This window comes from Pleurodeles waltl, chromosome 3_1, assembly GCF_031143425.1.
Source record: "Pleurodeles waltl isolate 20211129_DDA chromosome 3_1, aPleWal1.hap1.20221129, whole genome shotgun sequence".
NCBI classification, from domain to species: Eukaryota; Metazoa; Chordata; class Amphibia; order Caudata; family Salamandridae; genus Pleurodeles; species Pleurodeles waltl.
Window position 1 is genome coordinate 873844813 of NC_090440.1, and position 23547 is coordinate 873868359.

At 40.6% G+C, this 23547-nt stretch overlaps 1 long non-coding RNA gene across 1 annotated transcript in view; it reads right to left on the reverse strand.

The window, feature by feature from the left end:
• LOC138284722 (uncharacterized) overlaps window positions 1–23547 on the reverse strand; it is a 172873-nt gene that overhangs the window by 120086 nt on the left and 29240 nt on the right. The window lies entirely within an intron of this gene.

The following is a 23547-nucleotide window of genomic DNA, read 5'->3' on the forward strand; positions in this document are numbered from 1 at the left end:
ACAAAAATTTAATTTAAATTGTAAAAATTATGAAAACAGTACAGATATGTGCCATGCTCCTCATTAGCTAAGAAGGACCCAAATGTGCTCTCTTGTAGCCTCTACAAAAGGAGGTGTGTCCCCCAGTTCATTCGGTTTTTACCTTATTGTCTCGATTGTATCTAATTTCTTAACATGCTCCAATACACCTCTTGATATACGAAGTAAATTCTAGTAATAAATAGGTACGGTAAGATATACAAGAGTATTACATTAGTGATGCATTTAATAGCGTGTTTAGGATATCCATGTAATTCCATAAACTGCTTACCAATTAGCTTATTTGTTTGAATTAATTCTACATCATGTCTTCACGTATTTTCTTATCAATTGCCTCTATCACAGAAGTAAGCATCCATTAGTGTCAAATCCTGTCTAATTAAATCTACGCATACAATTCAAATGCTCCATTTCCCTATTTACCTGTTGCAGTATTTCAGTGTCGGCGAGTACTCTACCAAATGACTAAACCGAATCCCTGCCGTACGTCATATTTAAATATCTAAGACGCTTAATCAAAATAAAAGACGGACTACCGCGATCCTGACCGTCTCCGCAATCAACACAAATGATGCCCTTCTATCTTGCGGCTACCTCTATCTAGTTAAGCTCAAAATAATACTAAACATCAAAAACGGACTGCGTTCACTACCAATACATCTAAGAAGAGGAGCAGCCACACAGATTCAGTCACTCTAGCCTTTCAAACCAGTTCTAATCTCTCTGTGCCATATATCTATTCACTTATATTTACTTGTTACTCATTCCATAAGAATAATATTAATTCATTGTTGTTTCAGGAGGTTGTCCCACAATAATCAACATAAAAAGAATTATAAAACCAAAAAAAATATTTATATCCTACTTCACTTGAGTTAATCGTTCACTAGTCAAAAAAATATATATATGTTATATATTATAATTATCCCAGAGATTAATATTTTGCTGATTTTGAATCTCATTTCATTAATTATACGTTCACTCACTAAACAAATGCTTATTATTACTCATCCAGAAAATACTCAATTTCATGATCTGTGTTTAAACCATACTCTACCGCTCCTAACTTCATGATCCATAGCGATTCCCTTCTTCTCAAGGCCAATTCTCTATTGCCTCCCCGTGGGTTCTGTTCACACTGTTCAAAGCCAAAAAATTTAAAATCTTTGTATGTCCCTTGTGCTTTGCATATCATCATATGCGAGGCTATCGGATAACATTCATCTAATTGCCTAATTGCTCTCCAGTGTTCCGAAATTCTCATCTTGAGTGGGCGTATCGTACTGCCCACGTATATTTTCTCACATTTACATATAAGCATGTAAACTACAAATTTTGTGTTGCAATCTATATGTGACTTTATGTGTATTTTACATCCTCTTCTATCAAGAAAATCTTTCTTGGCTTGCCATGCCCATTTACACATTGCACATGACCCGCATTTAAAAAAAACACGATTATGTACACTAAGCCAATTTGCCTTCGTCTCCTCTGATACATAACTTGGACTTAAGATACTTTGGAGGGTGTTCCCCCTTCTAAACGATACCTCCGGTTTCATACCTATATGCTTCCTAAGCACCTCATCTTGAATCAGTATTGGCCAATATTTTTTCATTATCTTCAATAATCTCTGAGAAACATCCGTATGATCCAAGACAATCCTCAGTCTCTGAGCACTAGTCTTCTTGATCCCCTCATTTTTTTGAGTTGTTAGTGACAGTGTCTGTGAACTGGATATCTTGAGAGCCTTATTACGAGATTTGAGTATATTATTCTCCGAATAGCCTCTAGCTCTAAATCTATGTTCCATATCCACAATAGTATCTTGAAAATCACAGTCTCTACTGCAAATTCTCCTCGCTCTGATCATCTCACCCAGCGGTATAGCCTCTATTTGGTGTTGAGGGTGTGAGCTTGACGCATGCAGTATAGTATTGCAGGAGGTAATTTTCCGAAACAGTCTACTTTCTATCCTATTGTTCTCCACAAAAAGTTCTACATCTAGGAAATCTATTTTGGACTCACTGTATTTATATGTGAATTTAATATTCACATCATTTCCATTAAGGAAATCACAGAAACTCTCCAGCGCTACTATATCCCCTGTCCATAGCATGAGACAATCATCAATATATCACCCTCAATAGAGAATATATGGGTGCCAAGTTGCCGCTTTGGAGCCCCACACCCAATTTTCTTCGAACCATCCCATGAATAAATTAGCATAAGATGGTGAAAATTTTGAGCCCATTGCTACACCCTGCTTTTGTCTGAACCAACTTTGCTTAACCAGAAAGTAATTATTATTGAGTACAAGATCAATCATATCCAGCAACATATGCGTATGTTCTAATAAACTTGCCGATCTCTTATTGAGTATGTGTTCTATTGCTTTCAATCCCCATTCATGTTGAATACTAGTGTAAAGTGCTGTCACATCTAGAGTTACCAAAAGCATACCTGGTTCCCATTGGATATCTGACAGTAGACTCAGTACATGTTTCGTGTCATTAATGTGTGAAGGTAAATTGTTAACAAATGGTTGTAAAAAAATATCGACAAATTCCGACAGTCTCTCAGTAGGCCCTCCTATGCCTGACACTATAGGTCTTCCTGGTGGGAATTTGGATAGTTTATGAATCTTAGGTAATGTATATAAGCCCGGATATTTGGGACGAAATACTTGTAAGTACAAAAATTCTTCCTCATTCAGTAAATTCTTATCTCTCCAGTTCCTTAACAGTCTATTTATTTTCCCTGTCAAAACCGACATTGGATTATACGAAAGCTTTTCATAACAGGCAATATCATTCAATTGTGTGTTCATTTCTTGCTCATAATCTATTCGATTCATTACTACTATATTGCCACCCTTGTCTGCTTTTTTAATAGCCAAGTCCATATCTGATTTCAAAGTCTTTAATGCCATATATTCATCTTGTCTCAGATTAGATTTCTTCCATTGTCTCTTCTTCTTTTCTTCTTTGTCCAGATCATTCCATACAAGTCCATAAAAGGTTTCTATATTACTGTCCATAGTTGATTTGGGTACCCAGGTAGAACTTCGTTTCAAACCGCTGGCAATATATTTATCTGGAGATATACTCAGGTCTTGTAAAATTGTAGACGTAGTTATTGGATCTTCCTCATAGTCTGTAATTGTCATTAATGTTACGGTGTCATAAACATCCTGAATCGACAATTTGCTAAATGCCCCCGTTCCCATTGGGGCCATTGCTGTATCTGTTATACGTGATTCAAAGTATCTCTTAAGTTTCAATTTTCTTATAAATTTGAATAAATCAATTTTAGATTGACACACATTCCCCTTGAACGATGGACAAAAACCCAATCCCCTATTCAAAAGTGATAACATCCCCGGGGATAGTTGCTTCTCAGATAAATTAACCACATTATTCTCAGATTTGATACTTATGTCTGTATCTTCTTGTCTTGTGACCTTGTCTTCATACCCACATAAGTGTCGCCCTTTGCTTCCTCTTTTCCCTCTCCGTGTCCTCCTACCCAGTTTCTTTTCTGATTTATCTCCCAATTGCCTCGTTTTATTCTTTTCAGTTCTTGTAAAAAACCTACTGCTAGCGAGTCAGATCCCATATGCAAATCTCTAATCTCAGTATCACTGTTGTCTGTCACTAGACTACTTCTAGAGGTGGATGCTGAGTCTGTCAAATTACTAGATTCTACTGTAGAGACTGCATTCTTTACCAAGTGGTCATATTTACGCGAGAACGTGAACACTCTACCATTAAGGTAATCTAGTTCGTCCCTCTTTAATTTCCTAGCTTTTCTTTGCTTAATGTCCTCCTGAAATTTCATTATCACATCATTTAAGATAACATAATTTTTTTCTGTTGCCTCCCTCAATTTTAGCTCACTGATCTCTTTTTCTAACTTCTCTATATCTGCTTGTAATTTCACTACTTTTCTCTCATCATTTTCTATTAAAATATCCATCAACTTAATTGAGTTGGATCTAAGTTCTTCTTCCCATCTTACCAGCAAATCCGCATCCAAATCGTCATATGTGGGGAAAATGTGTGATCTCAATCCCCTGGGGATTCTATCCAATTTCTTATATTGTCTCAGTGTGGTTGCATCCCACCATCTCGACATTTCATTTTTCTTCATCCTTTCCAACCTAATAAATTTATCCTTTAAACCTTCCTTACTTCTACGGTTCCCACCAGTCGTTGCTTGTCTAATTGTACATCCACTATCTAGGCTCTTAAAATGTTCCTCTGCTATCTTCATTCTATCTTCCATTGCGCTAAATAAAAATTTAATTAGTATCCCCTTTGGAGTAGGGTGCTGCCCACTCACATCTAACTAATGTAAACCAACAGAAGAGGGTGAAGTAGTGAGTGATTGGCGCTCCTACTACCACAAATTATAACTACAAAATTAACACGGTGCACAGAACTCAGGTAACCACCCTCCAAGAGTTACCTCAACGATATACCCTTAGGTATATCTCACTTTGCTATACAGAGTAATGGCACACAAGTGATATTTTACTCTAAGTAGATCAAATGTTAACCTTGCATCAGTCAGAATAATCTATGCACTGTATCTATATAGAAAAACACCAAACATTAAATCCTTATATACATTTATTGATCCTACTAGTCATATCCTTATATACATTTTACGATCCTAATAATAATTTTGGAATCCACAACAATACATAAACTATACACAAATATAAATATCACTCTATTCAATACAATTCATTATCAATTTCATAGTTCATAATCAAACCCCAAAATTTTTATCTAATTGACAATAATGTCTAAACCCAACAAAAAAACTTCCAATTCGTAGTCAACACGTGTTTCATCCGGGGGAGTACCCCTAGGATTTCCTCAGGACTTGCTTGTCAAATGAAGATTCATGAAAGACTTCCTACAAAACAGTATTATCATATGACACGAGTCAATTACTACTGTCTCCTATTCATCCATAGCCTAATAATACATTTCAAATTGAAAACCAACCATGTGCTCAGGTGAGAACCATGCAAGTATCTAACATCATCATTATATGAGTGGTGTTTTATTGTGCAACTGAGTCAACTACTCATTATCAAACATTTCACCCCCCCTTATGCTGTAGAGTATGTAGATAGTGTATAGACCAAGTAAGTGCATCCCTACTAAAAGTTAGATTGAAATCATATAAAGTGCCTGAAACACATATACATAAATGAATCAATAAAATAACGAAAATTTAATTTAAATTGTAAAAATTATGAAAACAGTACAGATATGTGCCATGCTCCTCATTAGCTAAGAAGAACTCAAATGTGCTCTCTTGTAGCCTCTACAAAAGGAGGTGTGTCCCCCAGTTCATTCGGTTTTTACCTTATTGTCTCGATTGTATCTAATTTCTTAACATGCTCCAATGCACCTCTTGATATCCGAAGTAAATTCTAGTAATAAATAGGTACGGTAAGATATACAAGAGTATTACATTAGTGATGCATTTAATAGCGTGTTTAGGATATCCATGTAATTCCATAAACTGCTTACCAATTAGCTTATTTGTTTGAATTCATTCTACATCATGTCTTCACATATTTTCTTATCAATTGCCTCTATCACAGAAGTAAGCATCCATTAGTGTCAACTCCTGTCTAATTAAATCTACCCATACAATTCAAATGCCCCATTTCCCTATTTACCTGTTGCAGTATTTCAGTGTCGGCGAGTACGCTACCAAATGACTAAACCGAATCCCTGCCGTACGTCATATTTAAATATCTAAGACGCTTAATCAAAATAAAAGACGGACTACCGCGATCCTGACCGTCTCCGCAATCAACACAAAGGATGCCCTTCTATCTTGCGGCTACCTCTATCTAGTTTGGCTCAAAATAATACTAAACATCAAAAACGGACTGCGTTCACTACCAATACATCTAAGAAGAGGAGCAGCCACACAGATTCAGTCACTTTAGCCTTTCAAACCAGTTCTAATCTCTCTGTGCCATATATCTATTCACTTATATTTACTTGTTACTCATTCCATAAGAATAATATTAAGTCATTGTTGTTTCAGGAGGTTGTCCCACAATAATCAACATAAAAAGAATTATAAAACCAAAAAAAATATTTATATCCTACTTCACTTGAGTTAATCGTTCACTAGTCAAAAAAATATATATATGTTATATATTATAATTATCCCAGAGATTAATATTTTGCTGATTTTGAATCTCATTTCATTAATTATACGTTCACTCACTAAACATCTTAGATATTTAAATATGACGTACGGCAGGGATTCGGTTTAGTCATTTGGTAGCGTACTCGCTGACACTGAAATACTGCAACAGGTAAATAGGGAAATGAAGCGTTTGAATTGTATGGGTAGATTTAATTAGACAGGATTTGACACTAATGGATGCTTACTTCTGTGATAGAGGCAATTGATAAGAAAATACGTGAAGACATGATGTAGAATGAATTCAAACAAATAAGCTAATTGGTAAGCAGTTTATGGAATTACATGGATATCCTAAACACGCTATTAAATGCATCACTAATGTAATACTCTTGTATATCTTACCGTACCTATTTATTACTAGAATTTACTTCGGATATCAAGAGGTGCATTGGAGCATGTTAAGAAATTAGATACAATCGAGACAATAAGGTAAAAACCGAATGAACTGGGGGACACACCTCCTTTTGTAGAGGCTACAAGAGAGCACATTTGGGTCCTTCTTAGCTAATGAGGAGCATGGCACATATCTGTACTGTTTTCATAATTTTTACAATTTAAATTAAATTTTCGTTATTTTATTGATTCATTTATGTATATGTGTTTCAGGCACTTTATATGATTTCAATCTAACTTTTAGTAGGGATGCACTTACTTGGTCTATACACTATCTACATACTCTACAGCATAAGGGGGGGTGAAATGTTTGATAATGAGTAGTTGACTCAGTTGCACAATAAAACACCACTCATATAATGATGATGTTAGATACTTGCATGGTTCTCACCTGAGCACATGGTTGGTTTTCAATTTGAAATGTATTATTAGGCTATGGATGAATAGGAGACAGTAGTAATTGACTCGTGTCATATGATAATACTGTTTTGTAGGAAGTCTTTCATGAATCTTCATTTGACAAGCAAGTCCTGAGGAAATCCTAGGGGTACTCCCCCGGATGAAACACGTGTTGACAACGAATTGAAAGTTTTTTTGTTGGGTTTAGACATTATTGTCAATTAGATAAAAATTTGGGGGTTTGATTATGAACTATGAAATTGATAATGAATTGTATTGAATAGAGTGATATTTATATTTGTGTATAGTTTATGTATTGTTGTGGATTCCAAAATTATTATTAGGATTGTAAAATGTATATAAGGATATGACTAGTAGGATCAATAAATGTATATAAGGATTTAATGTTTGGTGTTTTTCTAAATAGATACAGTGCATAGATTATTCTGACTGATGCAAGGTTAACATTTGATCTACTTAGAGTAAAATATCACTTGTGTGCCATTACTCTGTATAGCAATGTGAGATATACCTAAGGGTATATCGTTGAGGTAACTCTTGGAAGGTGGTTACCTGAGTTCTGTGCACCGTGTTAATTTTGTAGTTATAATTTGTGGTAGTAGGAGCGCCAATCACTCACTACTTCACCCTCTTCTGTTGGTTTACATTAGTTAGATGTGAGTGGGCAGCACCCTACTCCAAAGGGGATACTAATTAAATTTTTATTTAGCGCAATGGAAGATAGAATGAAGATAGCAGAGGAACATTTTAAGAGCCTAGATAGTGGATGTACAATTAGACAAGCAACGACTGGTGGGAACCGTAGAAGTAAGGAAGGTTTAAAGGATACATTTATTAGGTTGGAAAGGATGAAGAAAAATGAAATGTCGAGATGGTGGGATGCAACCACACTGAGACAATATAAGAAATTGGATAGAATCCCCAGGGGATTGAGATCACACATTTTCCCCACATATGACGATTTGGATGCGGATTTGCTGGTAAGATGGGAAGAAGAACTTAGATCCAACTCAATTAAGTTGATGGATATTTTAATAGAAAATGATGAGAGAAAAGTAGTGAAATTACAAGCAGATATAGAGAAGTTAGAAAAAGAGATCAGTGAGCTAAAATTGAGGGAGGTGACAGAAAAAAATTATGTTATCTTAAATGATGTGATAATGAAATTTCAGGAGGACATTAAGCAAAGAAAAGCTAGGAAATTAAAGAGGGACGAACTAGATTACCTTAATGGTAGAGTGTTCACGTTCTCGCGTAAATATGACCACTTGGTAAAGAATGCAGTCTCTACAGTAGAATCTAGTAATTTGACAGACTCAGCATCCACCTCTAGAAGTAGTCTAGTGACAGACAACAGTGATACTGAGATTAGAGATTTGCATATGGGATCTGACTCGCTAGCAGTAGGTTTTTTACAAGAACTGAAAAGAATAAAACGAGGCAATTGGGAGATAAATCAGAAAAGAAACTGGGTAGGAGGACACGGAGATGGAAAAGAGGAAGCAAAGGGCGACACTTATGTGGGTATGAAGACAAGGTCACAAGACAAGAAGATACAGACATAAGTATCAAATCTGAGAATAATGTGGTTAATTTATCTGAGAAGCAACTATCCCCGGGGATGTTATCACTTTTGAATAGGGGATTGGGTTTTTGTCCATCGTTCAAGGGGAATGTGTGTCAATCTAAAATTGATTTATTCAAATTTATAAGAAAATTGAAACTTAAGAGATACTTTGAATCACGTATAACAGATACAGCAATGGCCCCAATGGGAACGGGGGCATTTAGCAAATTGTCGATTCAGGATGTTTATGACACCGTAACATTAATGACAATTACAGACTATGAGGAAGATCCAATAACTACGTCTACAATTTTACAAGACCTGAGTATATCTCCAGATAAATATATTGCCAGCGGTTTGAAACGAAGTTCTACCTGGGTACCCAAATCAACTATGGACAGTAATATAGAAACCTTTTATGGACTTGTATGGAATGATCTGGACAAAGAAGAAAAGAAGAAGAGACAATGGAAGAATTCTAATCTGAGACAAGATGAATATATGGCATTAAAGACTTTGAAATCAGATATGGACTTGGCTATTAAAAAAGCAGACAAGGGTGGCAATATAGTGGTAATGAATCGAATAGATTATGAGCAAGAAATGAACACACAATTGAATGATATTGCCTGTTATGAAAAGCTTTCGTATAATCCAATGTCGGTTTTGACAGGGAAAATAAATAGACTGTTAAGGAACTGGAGAGATAAGAATTTACTGAATGAGGAAGAATTTTTGTACTTACAAGTATTTCGTCCCAAATATCCGTGCTTATATACATTACCTAAGATTCATAAACTATCCAAATTCCCACCAGGAAGACCTATAGTGTCAGGCATAGGAGGGCCTACTGAGAGACTGTCGGAATTTGTCGATATTTTTTTACAACCATTTGTTAACAATTTACCTTCACACATTAATGACACGAAACATGTACTGAGTCTACTGTCAGATATCCAATGGGAACCAGGTATGCTTTTGGTAACTCTAGATGTGACAGCACTTTACACTTGTATTCAACATGAATGGGGATTGAAAGCAATAGAACACATACTCAATAAGAGATCGGCGAGTTTATTAGAACATACGCATATGTTGCTGGATATGATTGATCTTATACTCAATAATAATTACTTTCTGGTTAAGCAAAGTTGGTTCAGACAAAAGCAGGGTGTAGCAATGGGCTCAAAATTTTCACCATCTTATGCTAATTTATTCATGGGATGGTTCGAAGAAAATTGGGTGTGGGGCTCCAAAGCGGCAACTTGGCACCCAAATATTCTCTATTGAGGGCGATATATTGATGATTGTCTCATGCTATGGACAGGGGATATAGTAGCGCTGGAGAGTTTCTGTGATTTCCTTAATGGAAATGATGTGAATATTAAATTCACATATAAATACAGTGAGTCCAAAATAGATTTCCTAGATGTAGAACTTTTTGTGGAGAACAATAGGATAGAAAGTAGACTGTTTCGGAAAATTACCTCCTGCAATACTATACTGCATGCGTCAAGCTCACACCCTCAACACCAAATAGAGGCTATACCGCTGGGTGAGATGATCAGAGCGAGGAGAATTTGCAGTAGAGACTGTGATTTTCATGATACTATTGTGGATATGGAACATAGATTTAGAGCTAGAGGCTATTCGGAGAATAATATACTCAAATCTCGTAATAAGGCTCTCAAGATATCCCGTTCACAGACACTGTCACTAACAACTCAAAAAAATGAGGGGATCAAGAAGACTAGTGCTCAGAGACTGAGGATTGTCTTGGATCATACGGATGTTTCTCAGAGATTATTGAAGATAATGAAAAAATATTGGCCAATACTGATTCAAGATGAGGTGCTTAGGAAGCATATAGGTATGAAACCGGAGGTATCGTTTAGAAGGGGGAACACCCTCCAAAGTATCTTAAGTCCAAGTTATGTATCAGAGGAGACAAAGGCAAATTGGCTTAGTGTACATAATCGTGTTTTTTTTAAATGCGGGTCATGTGCAATGTGTAAATGGGCATGGCAAGCCAAGAAAGATTTTCTTGATAGAAGAGGATGTAAAATACACATAAAGTCACATATAGATTGCAACACAAAATTTGTAGTTTACATGCTTATATGTAAATGTGAGAAAATATACGTGGGCAGTACGATACGCCCACTCAAGATGAGAATTTCGGAACACTGGAGAGCAATTAGGCAATTAGATGAATGTTATCCGATAGCCTCGCATATGATGATATGCAAAGCACAAGGGACATACAAAGATTTTAAATTTTTTGGCTTTGAACAGTGTGAACAGAACCCACGGGGAGGCAATAGAGAATTGGCCTTGAGAAGAAGGGAATCGCTATGGATCATGAAGTTAGGAGCGGTAGAGTATGGTTTAAACACAGATCATCAAATTTAGTATTTTCTGGATGAGTAATAATAAGCATTTGTTTAGTGAGTGAACGTATAATTAATGAAATGAGATTCAAAATCAGCAAAATATTAATCTCTGGGATAATTATAATATATAACATATATATATTTTTTTGACTAGTGAACGATTAACTCAAGTGAAGTAGGATATAAATATTTTTTTTGGTTTTATAATTCTTTTTATGTTGATTATTGTGGGACAACCTCCTGAAACAACAATGACTTAATATTATTCTTATGGAATGAGTAACAAGTAAATATAAGTGAATAGATATATGGCACAGAGAGATTAGAACTGGTTTGAAAGGCTAGAGTGACTGAATCTGTGTGGCTGCTCCTCTTCTTAGATATATTGGTAGTGAACGCAGTCCGTTTTTGATGTTTAATATTATTTTGAGCCAAACTAGATAGAGGTAGCCGCAAGATAGAAGGGCATCATTTGTGTTGATTGCGGAGACGGTCAGGATCGCGGTAGTCCGTCTTTTATTTTGATTAAGCGTCTTAGATATTTAAATATGACGTACGGCAGGGATTCGGTTTAGTCATTTGGTAGCGTACTCGCCGACACTGAAATACTGCAACAGGTAAATAGGGAAATGGGGCATTTGAATTGTATGGGTAGATTTAATTAGACAGGATTTGACACTAATGGATGCTTACTTCTGTGATAGAGGCAATTGATAAGAAAATACGTGAAGACATGATGTAGAATTAATTCAAACAAATAAGCTAATTGGTAAGCAGTTTATGGAATTACATGAATATCCTAAACACGCTATTAAATGCATCACTAATGTAATACTCTTGTATATCTTACCGTACCTATTTATTACTAGAATTTACTTCGGATATCAAGAGGTGCATTGGAGCATGTTAAGAAATTAGATACAATCGAGACAATAAGGTAAAAACCGAATGAACTGGGGGACACACCTCCTTTTGTAGAGGCTACAAGAGAGCACATTTGAGTTCTTCTTAGCTAATTAGGAGCATGGCACATATCTGTACTGTTTTCATAATTTTTACAATTTAAATTAAATTTTCGTTATTTTATTGATTCATTTATGTATATGTGTTTCAGGCACTTTATATGATTTCAATCTAACTTTTAGTAGGGATGCACTTATTTGGTCTATACACTATCTACATACTCTACAGCATAAGGGGGGTGAAATGTTTGATAATGAGTAGTTGACTCAGTTGCACAATAAAACACCACTCATATAATGATGATGTTAGATACTTGCATGGTTCTCACCTGAGCACATGGTTGGTTTTCAATTTGAAATTTATTATTAGGCTATGGATGAATAGGAGACAGTAGTAATTGACTCGTGTCATATGATAATACTGTTTTGTAGGAAGTCTTTCATGAATCTTCATTTGACAAGCAAGTCCTGAGAAAATCCTAGGGGTACTCCCCCGGATGAAACACGTGTTGACAACGAATTGGAAGTTTTTTTGTTGGGTTTAGACATTATTGTCAATTAGATCAACATTTTTGGGTTTGATTATGAACTATGAAATTGATAATGAATTGTATTGAATAGAGTGATATTTATATTTGTGTATAGTTTATGTATTGTTGTGGATTCCAAAATGATTATTAGGATCGTAAAATGTATATAAGGATATGACTAGTAGGATCAATAAATGTATATAAGGATTTAATGTTTGGTGTTTTTCTAGATAGATACAGTGCATAGATTATTCTGACTGATGCAAGGTTAACATTTGATCTACATAGAGTAAAATATCACTTGTGTGCCATTACTCTGTATAGCAATGTGAGATATACCTAAGGGTATATCGTTGAGGTAACTCTTGGAGGGTGGTTACCTGAGTTCTGTGCACCGTGTTAATTTTGTAGTTATAATTTGTGGTAGTAGGAGCGCCAATCACTCACTACTTCACCCTCTTCTGTTGGTTTACATTAGTGAAACGCACTCTGTAGTACGTCCAGTGGTAAAGTGTGTCAATAGTTGATATCTGATATCATGCTGAGAATGCAGCAACAGTACTGTGCGCTATTGCCATTGAATAGTCGTGGACAGGCTGGTGGAACAGGTCGTCTTTTCTCTGTGTGGTCAGTTGGGAGGTGAAGGGTGGAGAGATTGTACCTTCTCTCTTCAAAATGTCAGCTTTGAGACTGAGGCCTGACCCACCATAACCCAGAACACTGACTGAAGGTTTTTAATCATTCTCCATTGCCTTCAATCTCCCTTAAGCTTCCGGAGAAGAGCAAATCACTCGCAGGGTTCGCCGCATGACAAATAGCATCCTGTCTAAAGGTCCTACTTGCCCATAAGACTTAGAAACTACTTGCACCATACTGCACCCTTAAACGGAAACCAAATGAAAACAGCCATCACACGATAATCCAAGTGAATAGTGAGAGAAGCTGAATGTCACACGATATAGAAGAATGGAATATGCAAGACCAAACTCTTAACTCCAACTAATCCTCTTTACATTGTTTATATATCTAAAGAGTGTCTTCTACGGGCAGGCCTGCAGCACACTCTTTAGCTCACTCATTTGGACCAAGCCCCCTTCTGTGTATGGCCCTGCATAGACTCTATCTGTGTCAAGACCAATTCACCCACAAGGAACCTGAATGTACCTAATCTCTATGATAAGCATGCAGACTGCATTATGACCAGTGACTTGAAGGTTATGCAACGGCTTTATGGTGATCCATCCTATTGGCTTTGTAAGACTCGTTCACACAGCACTTTCTCACCTCCAACAATTTTAAGACAATCAGTGCACTCTCAACATAACACTCACTCCTAAGCTTTTTGCATTCAAGTATGTTAGAGGATCACTAGATGCATTTGAGTTTAGGGTCTTAGGGTTGGTGAGAAGTTTTAGTAATTGTGGGACACCATCAGTGAGTTACTCTGGTTATAAGTTGAACCCTGGCGGATTGACAGGTTGAAGCCCTGACTTAGATGGTTGGTTGTTATGATTCTATATGTATCTACTTATCAGATATAGGTGGTCATTCCGACCCTGGCGGTCCATGACCGCTAGGGCCGGGGACCGCGGAAGCACCGCCAACAGGCTGGCGGTGCTTCCTGGGCCATTCTGACCGTGGCCGTAAAGCCACGGTCAGAAAAGGGGAACCGGCGATTTCCCACCGGTTTTCCCCTGGCCCAGGGAATCCTCCATGGCGGCGCTGCTTGCCACCATGGGGATTCCGACCCCCTTCCCGCCATCCCGTTCCTGGCGGTTTTTACCGCCAGGAACAGGATGGCGGGAACGGGAGTCGTGGGGCCCCTGGGGGCCCCATAATGATTTTCAGTGTCTGATTTGCAGACACTAAAAATCGCGACGGGTGCCACTGCACCCGTTGCACCCCAGCAACTCCATTCGGAGCCGGCTTCATCGTTGCTGGGTCTTTCCCGCTGGGCCGGAGGGCGGCCTTTTAGCGGTCGCCCGCCGGCCCAGCGGGAAAGCCAGAATGACCGCCGCGGTCTTTTGACCGCAGTGCGGTCATTCGGCGGTTCCCGCCAGGCGGCCGGCTACCGCCGCCCGCCGCGGTTGGAATGACCGCCATAATGCCAAGAAGCTCTTTATAATATACTGTGAAATCAGGCTATCTGGATGGATGTCATAGGCATCTACAAAGGATGACACTGACTTGGACCAAGGGAAAGAGATCATCTCCAGCTAGACTGAGAAAATTAAGCTGAGCTGCAACAACAGCTAAGAGGCAGTAAATCCGCCGAACACACAATACAGATATCCCATATACCTATCAACAAGCTCATAAGAGCACTCAATATAGTGAATAAACACATTGGTGCACACTGGATAAGGATGCACATATGAGTGCAAAGCAGTGTAGATGCTACAACAATTTGGATATCACTATGTATAAAACTGCATCTGGTATTTGCATGCTCCTGTGCACAAAATTGCAGTGTCCACTAAGCAACAACACCCCTCAGAACTTAACAGATAGAGGATTAAGCACATGTCCAACACACCTCAGATATTCCATATAGTTGTGTATTGGCAAGATCACAACAGCTGTATATAAGGTAAATAAATCGCAACCTCCTCCCCCTCAATTGAACATATTAGTCAAAAAAACTTCTCACGCAACTCAGAGGTACCATATAGTTAGACCTCACTGAGCTCACAATGGCACTTCACTCCTCATAAACATATTCCACTCTATACCTACACAAACAACACTAAACTAACACCCAACCAGCACTCTGCAGCTACTCTAGTGTAAAAAGTATTGGACTGACTTTTCAGGCACTGCCAGATGGGCCGGTGTGTGTGCTGGTTTTGTGGTTCATGTCCCTAGGACCAAAAAAAAAGTTCCAAACACTGGCTCCTTCAAGCCGACTCTTCAGGCAGTGCTAGTCCGCTGCCCAAAAGGCCAGACCAGTACTGGGTTTAAAGGACACCATACTCTCTACCTCAAACATATACTTGAAACTAGGCAATGCACATACCATTTCTCCCGACTGGCATATACCTAAATTGGTAGTGTCCTTCGGCTACACAGAAAATAACATTAACCATAAATCAACACAGCATAAAATATACACAACAGCAGCATATTTACTGCAATCCTATTACAGATGACTCAACTCAAAGAGCCGGAAAACTGAGCCGGGTCTGTGGCTGAATCCTCGAGACCAGAGTGTTATGGTACCTGAACTCTGACAGCGAGTGCACTTGGAAAATCTCTACAACATAACATATCCAATCCATGGTAACAGAGATCTCATATTGTTCCAATTTACATGTGAGATGTTCAGCCAGATCTGCATGTTTTCATAACCCTCACCCTTAGTCCTGTATCTACAACGGGTAAAGTTAAACTACATCATAAAGCAAAATGCTGAGTGTTGCAACCTCAAAATCCTGGATTTTTTTACATATCTTACAACCAACATGGAAAATCATGAGAACTCTGCAGTACGAATGTATCTGCCCCAGGATGTTCTAACAGGACCTCAACATCTGTAGCTATACCAAACAGAATAGGCAACATTCTCAAACTTCAATGTTTTCTCCAGGTCTTACATACTGGTCCATTCAGTCCTATGAATGGATGCATTTCATGGCAATCAAGAAAGGATGCAGACAAACACTAACCAGTGAGCCAGCTTACACCTAAATTCACTCAATAACTGAGCTTTAGTTGATTTATTTTATAATGCAAATTTCCAGTCGCTGTAAGAAAATGCATGCAATGACTGTCATATAAATATTAGGAGCAGCTTCGTTTAAAACCAACAAAGATCATTTATTTTAAGAAATAACTACATTTATTGCTCAGAGTAAAAGCAATGAGCAGTAATTCCGTACATGCCTTTCCATTTGATTTCATTTTCCACTTCTTAAAAATAATTAGTCTGGTATTGCAACTTTCTAACCCTGATGAGTTGACACATATTATTATGCATAGGTGTTTGACTTTCTTAACACCAGAAATTTCAAGACTATTGAATTCTAAGTACATAGTTCCAATTGTGATTTGGGTTTGTGATCGACCTCTGGAACTATTTTATTATGCACCACTGACATCTGTTTATAACCTTAGAAATACTAACCCAATGCTCCCTAGCCACCATGCTATACCAGACGTACAGGCCTCTGTGCGCTGAGATAGACACGGCAGCTTGCGCTCGATGGGCCTGGGAGGGCCTGCGGAGGCGTGCCCATCTTCACTGCCCATATTCACCCAATTTCCCATTGGCTAAGAATCCTCTGATCCACATGATGACAGATGAGGGGGCTTGTTGCCAAGTTTGTCGGCTGGGGATCCTCACATTTGGTGACCACTCCCCAACCACCCAGCACAGAAAAACACCCCTCGCATACAACGCTTGAAGTCCTCTTCAACCCCCTCTCTGCGCTGCATGTCATGCTCTGAAGGACACGTTCCTGCCCCCCACGCTCCACGCCTTAGATCACCTGATCTCCAGTCCTTCCCCCGATTGCTTATAAGCTAACCCTTCTATACACCATGCTGCCAGAGAAGGAACCTGTGTGTGCCCGCAGGCTGCCTGTGAGACTGAAACAGTCCCCGCCCCATTTATGAGGTGTAATGGCACTATTGCTGCACCCAGTCCAGTGCCCTCTCTCTGAACCACAGACTTAGTCTCATCCATTTAAAATTCCTGCACAGACTATATCGCACACCAGCCCAACTGCACAGGACAGGACTTGTGGAGTATGCGCGTCCCTTGAGATGTGCTGCTCCACCAGCCACATGTCTCCACCTTGCCTGGACTGCCCCACAGAAGTGAGTTTCTGGACCAGTGTTTATGGAGAGGTGGCGTAAATCACTTGTCATCTTCCACATTGAAGGTGGCCCTACTGGGCTACGTAAAAGAGATTCCTCCTGAGGCTCAGTGACTCACTGCGATTCTGTTTCTTCTGGCTAAATGGAGGGTGGCCATTTGCTGTCAGAGGCGACCTGCACCTAAAATTGCAGATTGGCTGCAAAATGCAGCATATAACCAGGAACAGCTGCCAAATTATTGGGAACATATTCCGGCCTAAAGATATTGGGCCCCACTAGTTTTACATCTGGGGCTACGGGTAGCATCTGGGGCTCTGGAGGACACAGCGAGCCCGACGTCACCATACGCTGCTTCCCAATCGTGAGCAGCTCGCCTGAGGTTATCCCCACGACTTTGGGCACCCCTTTCAACTGGACCTACGTGCCTGACCCTGGCATGTTGATTGTTGATGAGAACGATGTATCTGATATAGTTTCTCTTCTTGTATAATTCTTTGTAACTGTCATATGATGCTTTTATGCATGTATGGCGCCTCATCCCTCCCCCATCCCGTATCTCCCTTCATTTGTTTGCTGTTCAAATGTAAAAAAATTACAATAAAAAACCTTAGAAATACTAGTATTTATTGTAGTTGTCTGTTTTTTTTTACAACAGTCCCAAACATCTAATAGCTCTTCCTGGTAATAACAAAATCTTTTTGTGTGTCTTAACCCCTTACATAGCTGTCTGTCTTCGTAGTATAATATGCAATTCAGTTTCATGACATCAATTTTTAGAGGGTTTTGTACTTTCTCTATTTTTAAGGGGGGCATTTTCTCTCTTAGGTCGCTTGATGGATATTTTTTAAAGAGGTTATAGGGAAAAAACAGAGAAACAATGGGCACAAGTATATGGTAATGCATGTTTCTAAATCACTGGGAGACAGGACTGTAAGGTAGGTAGTAAACACCCCTAACCTTCCCCAGGCATTATGCAGAACTTGTGGCGGAGAAAAATATATTGTTAAGAAACTTAACTTGTGGCTAAATATACAGCAATAGACTGCCCAGCATGTGAATACCCTCGGACGCAAACTCAGTACCTTTCCTCAAGCGAGCACTCTTTCATTAGGAGCAGCTACTTTTTTTTTTTTTTTTGTATGTTTGTTTATTGATTTTCGTATTGTTAAGTTCAGGTAATATAGTAAAGCATTATATTACGTTGTTACACACTGCGGAAGTGCGAGTATTATCTTGACATGTGTAGAAAGAGGGACCATAAATACACATATTGTAGTGACACATTCCCTATTTGGTAGTAACCTTTCTGAGGGTATAAACATACATAGTTTATAATAGCAAATCTGCAAACGGTGTCAACAAATCGAGAACAATTTATAATATGATAAAGGAATAGTAAAAAATAAAAAAATTAACAAATAACAAGTAACTAACAACAATCACCATGCGTGCACATAAGTATATAGTGTTGTGAGATGTCATATATATAGGGAGGTTCAGGTCGTAGTGTGTATAGCGAGTGGTGGGCTCAAGTCCAGTGTCATGCTGGTATCTGGTCGTGTGTATAAGCATATAATGGCTATGTATAAACGCCAGGAAGGGCCGCTCAGTTCACGGTGGATGAAGGTCGTTTTTAGCTTCCACCTTCAGAACCATTGACTCCCAATATTCCGTCCCTGTGTTAGTCATGCCCTGTGTCCGAAGCCACCGTAAATGATAAGCTTCCACCTTAGACCATATCAAAAGGTCTTTCAGCCATAGCGACATGGACAGGGGGTCTGAGATTTCCAGGTCATGGCTATCCTGCGTTTGAAAAGCACAAATGCTAAATCTATGAACCTATGAAGGTATTTGTCTCTTTTTGTTTTGGTTCGAATGCTTAATGCCTGGGTGACACAGGTAATGTATAGTCCGCTATGTCCGTAATCGTTTCAGTGATTTTGTGCCAGACAACCCGCAAAGTTGGGCATTCCCATACCATATGATAAAATCCCACTGGGGATGTAGCGCACCTAGGGCAAACTGGTTTGTGCGTTGGGTACATAAGATGGAGGCACTGGGGGTCTAAATATGCTTGGTGTATGTAGTTCAATTGAGTGAATCTAAATCTGGCATTGCGGGAAACCTCCTTTACTGAGCGCAATGCTAAGTTCCACTCTGGTAACGTCAATGAATTCGATAGAGCTGTGTTCCATTTTTCGTATGTTGTTTGCAGTGGAGTGTTGGTAGGTGCACGGAGTGCCGCGTATAGAGTGGTAACGATGCGTTTAGTGGTCGTAGCCGACTATATGGCGTGTAAGACATGAGAAGTCGGTGGCTCAGTATTCCCTGGACCCCATGTACGACGCATGCCCTTTATTATAGTATAATAAGTGATGAATTGCCCTGGTGCGATGTCATATTCAGCAATCAGATCTTGAAAAGATTTAAGCACACTGTAGGAAGTTGGCTCTGAATGTACTATTTCAAAGTAAGAAATAGTGTGCCCAGAGTCCAAGGGTTCCCCTTAGAGGTAAGATAGTGGCAAAAAGAGATAATTCTAATGCTCTATTTTGTGGTAGTGTGGTCGAGCAGTAGGCTTATCAGAGGGTAGTGTTAAGCATTTGTTGTACACACACAGGCAATAAATGAGGAACACACACTCAAAGACAATTCCAGGCCAATAGGTTTTTCTTAGTTTATTTTAAGAACCACAGGTTCAAGATTTACAAACAATACTTTAAATGAAAGGTATTTCACTCAGGTATCTTAGGAACGTAGAATAATCACAATAGCATGTACAGTTTTGGCAAAAATGGCAATAAGCTATTTTAAAAGTGGACACTGCAAAAATCAACAGTTCCTGGGGGAGGTAAGTAATTGTTAGGTTCACAGGTAAGTAAAACACTTACAGGGTTCAAAGTTGGGTCCAAGGTAGCCCACCGTTGGGGGTTCAAGGCAACCCCAAAGTTACCACACCAACAGCTCAGGGCCGGTCAGGTGCAGAGGTCAAAGTGGTGCCCAAAACACATAGGCTTCAATGGAAATAGGGGTGCCCCGGTTCCAGTCTAACAGCAGGTAAGTACCTGTGACTTCGGAGGGCAGACCAGAGGGTTTTGTAGGGCACTGGGGGGGGACACAAGCAGGCACAGAAAGTACACCCTCAGCGGCACAGGGGCGGCCGGGTGCAGAGTGCAAACAGGCATCGGGTTTGCAATAGGTTTCAATGGGGAGACCCGGGGGTCTTTTCAGCGATGCAGGCAGGCAAAGGGGGGGCTCCTCGGGGTAGCCACCACCTGGGCTAGAAAGAGGGCCGTCTGGGAGTCACTCCTGCACTGCAGTTCAGTTCCTTCAGGTCCTGGGGGCTGCAGGTACAGTGTGTTTCCCAGGCGTCGGGTTCCTTGAAGCAGGCATTCGCGGTAAGGGGGAGCCGCTGGATTACCTCTGCAAGCGTTTTTGTAGGGGTTCGGGGGGGTCAATTCTGGCTACTCACGGGCTCGCAGTCGCCGGGGAGTCCTCCCTGTGGTGTTAGTTTTCCGCAGGTTGAGCCTGGGGCGTCGGGTGCAGAGTGGGAAGTCTCACGCTTCTGGCGGGAAACGTGAAGTCTTTAAAGTTGCTTCTTTGTTGCAAAGAAGTTGCAGGTTTTTGAACAGAGCCGCTGTTCATGGGAGTTTCTTGGTCCTTGGGTGAAGGGCAGTCCTCTGAGGCTTCAGAGGTCGCTGGTCCCTGTTGGATGCGTCGCTGTTGCAGTTTTCTTCGAAGTTGGGAGACAGGCCGGTAGGGCTGGGGCCAAAGCAGTTGTCGTCTCCGTCTTCTCTGCAGGGCTTCAGGTCAGCAGTCCTTCTTGTTAAGGTTGCAGGAATCTATCTTCCTAGGTTCTGGGGCCCCCTAAATACTCAATTTAGGGGTGTGTTTAGGTCTGGGAGGATAGTAGCCAATGGCTACTAGCCCTGAGGGTGGCTACACCCTCTTTGTGCCTCCTCCCTGTGGGGAGGGGGGCACATCCCTAATCCTACTGGGGGAATCCTTAATCTGCAAGATGGAGGATTTCTAAAAGTCAGAGTCACCTCAGCTCAGGACACCTTAGGAGCTGTCCTGACTGGGGAGTGACTCCTCCTTGTTTTTCTCATTATCTCCTCCAGCCTTGCCGCCAAAAGTGGGGGCAGTGGCCGGAGGGGCGGGCATCTCCACTAGCTGGGATGCCCTGTGGCGCTGTAACAAAGGGGGTGAGACTTTGAGACTCACTGCCAGGTGTTACAGTTCCTGCAGGGGGAGGCGAGAAGCACCTCCACCCAGTACAGGCTTTGTTCCTGGCCACAGAGTGACAAAGGCACTCTCCCCATGTGGCCAGCCACATGTCTGGTGTGTGGCAGGCTGGCAAAACTAGTCAGCCCACACTGGAAGTCCGGTATGTTTTCAGGGGGTATCTCTAAGATGCCCTCTGGGTGTAGTTTTACAATAAAGTGCACACTGGCATCAGTGTGCATTTATTGTGCTGAGAAGTGTGATACCAAACTTCCCAGTTTTCAGTGTAGCCAATATGGTGCTGGGTAGTTCGTGTTTGACAGACTCCCAGACCATATACTCTTATGGCTACCCTGCACTTACAATGTCTAAGGTTTTGCTTAGACACTGTAGGGGCATAGTGCTCATGCACTTATGCCCTCACCTGTGGGATAGTGCACCCTGCCTTAGGGCTGTAAGGCATGCTAGAGGGGTGACTTACCTATGCCATAGGCAGTGTGAGGTTGGCATGGCACTCTAAGGGGAGTGCCATGTCGACTTAGTCATTTTCTCCCCACCAGTACACACAAGCTGGTAAGCAGTGTGCATGTGCTGAGTGAGGGGTCCCCAGGGTGGCATAAGACATGCTGCAGCCCTTAGAGACCTTCCCTGGCATCAGGGCCCTTGGTACCAGGGGGACCAGTTACAAGGGACTTACCTGGATGCCAGGGTGTGCCAATTGTGGAGACAAAGGTACAGTTTAGGGAAAGAACACTGGTGCTGGGGCCTGGTTATCAGGCCTCAGCACCCTTTCAAATCATAGCTTGGCATCAGCAAAGGCAAAATGTCAGGGGGTAACCATGCCAAGGAGGCATTTCCTTACACACACCGTCTGAGAAGAAGTGTTCCATTCTTGTGATGTCCTTATCCACCCATAGTGCTCGTGCCTGGGGTGGTATATTCTGTGGTTGTAGGAGGCTGGCCTGGCTTGTAGTGGGTACCAGAGGTACTTACACCTTGTGCCAGGTCCAGTTATCCCTTATTAGTGTAGAAGAGGTGTTTCTAGCATCTTAGGCTGATAGAAGGTAGCTATGGCAAAGCAGCTTAGGCTGAACTAGGAGACATGTAAAGCTCCTACTATAGCACTGGTGTCATCTGCACAATATCATAAGAAAACACAATACACAGAGTTACTAAAAATAAAGCTACTTTATTTTTATGACAATATGCCAAAAGTATCTCAGTGAGTACCCTCAATATGAGGATAAGTTATATACACAAGATATATGTACACAAACCAAAATTAGGTAAGTAATAGCAAGAAAAGTAATGCAAACAGTGTAGAATTACAATAGATTGCAATAGGAGGACATAGGTATAGGAGCAACACAAACCATATACCCCAAAAGTGGAATGCGAACCACGAGTGGACCCCAAACCTATGTGAGCTTGTAGAGCGTCGTTGGGACTGTAAGAAAACAGTGAGGGTTAGAAAAAATAGGCCACCCCAAGACCCTGAAAAGTAGGTGTACAGTGCACCTACTACCCCCAGAGAGCACAGAAGTCGTGATAGGGGGATTCTGCAGGAAGAACAAACACCAGCAATGCAACAACAGTGGATTTCTGGACCTGAGTACCTGTAAGACAAGGGGACCAAGTCCAGTAGTCGCGACAGTGTCGAGAGTGGGCAGGAGCCCAGGAAATGCCAGCTGAAGGTGCAAGGAAGCTGCCACCTGTTGGAAGAAGCTTGGGGTTCTGCAAGAAAAAAGAGGACTAGGGACTTCTCCTTTGGAGGACTGATGTCCTACGTCACGATGAAGCTTGCAGAGGTGTTCCCACGCAGAAAGACCGCAAACAAGCCTTGCTAGCTGCAAGGGTCGCGGTAGAGGTTTTTGGGTGCTGCTGTGGCCCAGGAGGGACCAGGATGTCGCCACTTGGAGGAGGAGACAGAGGGGGCGCCCAGCAACTCAGGG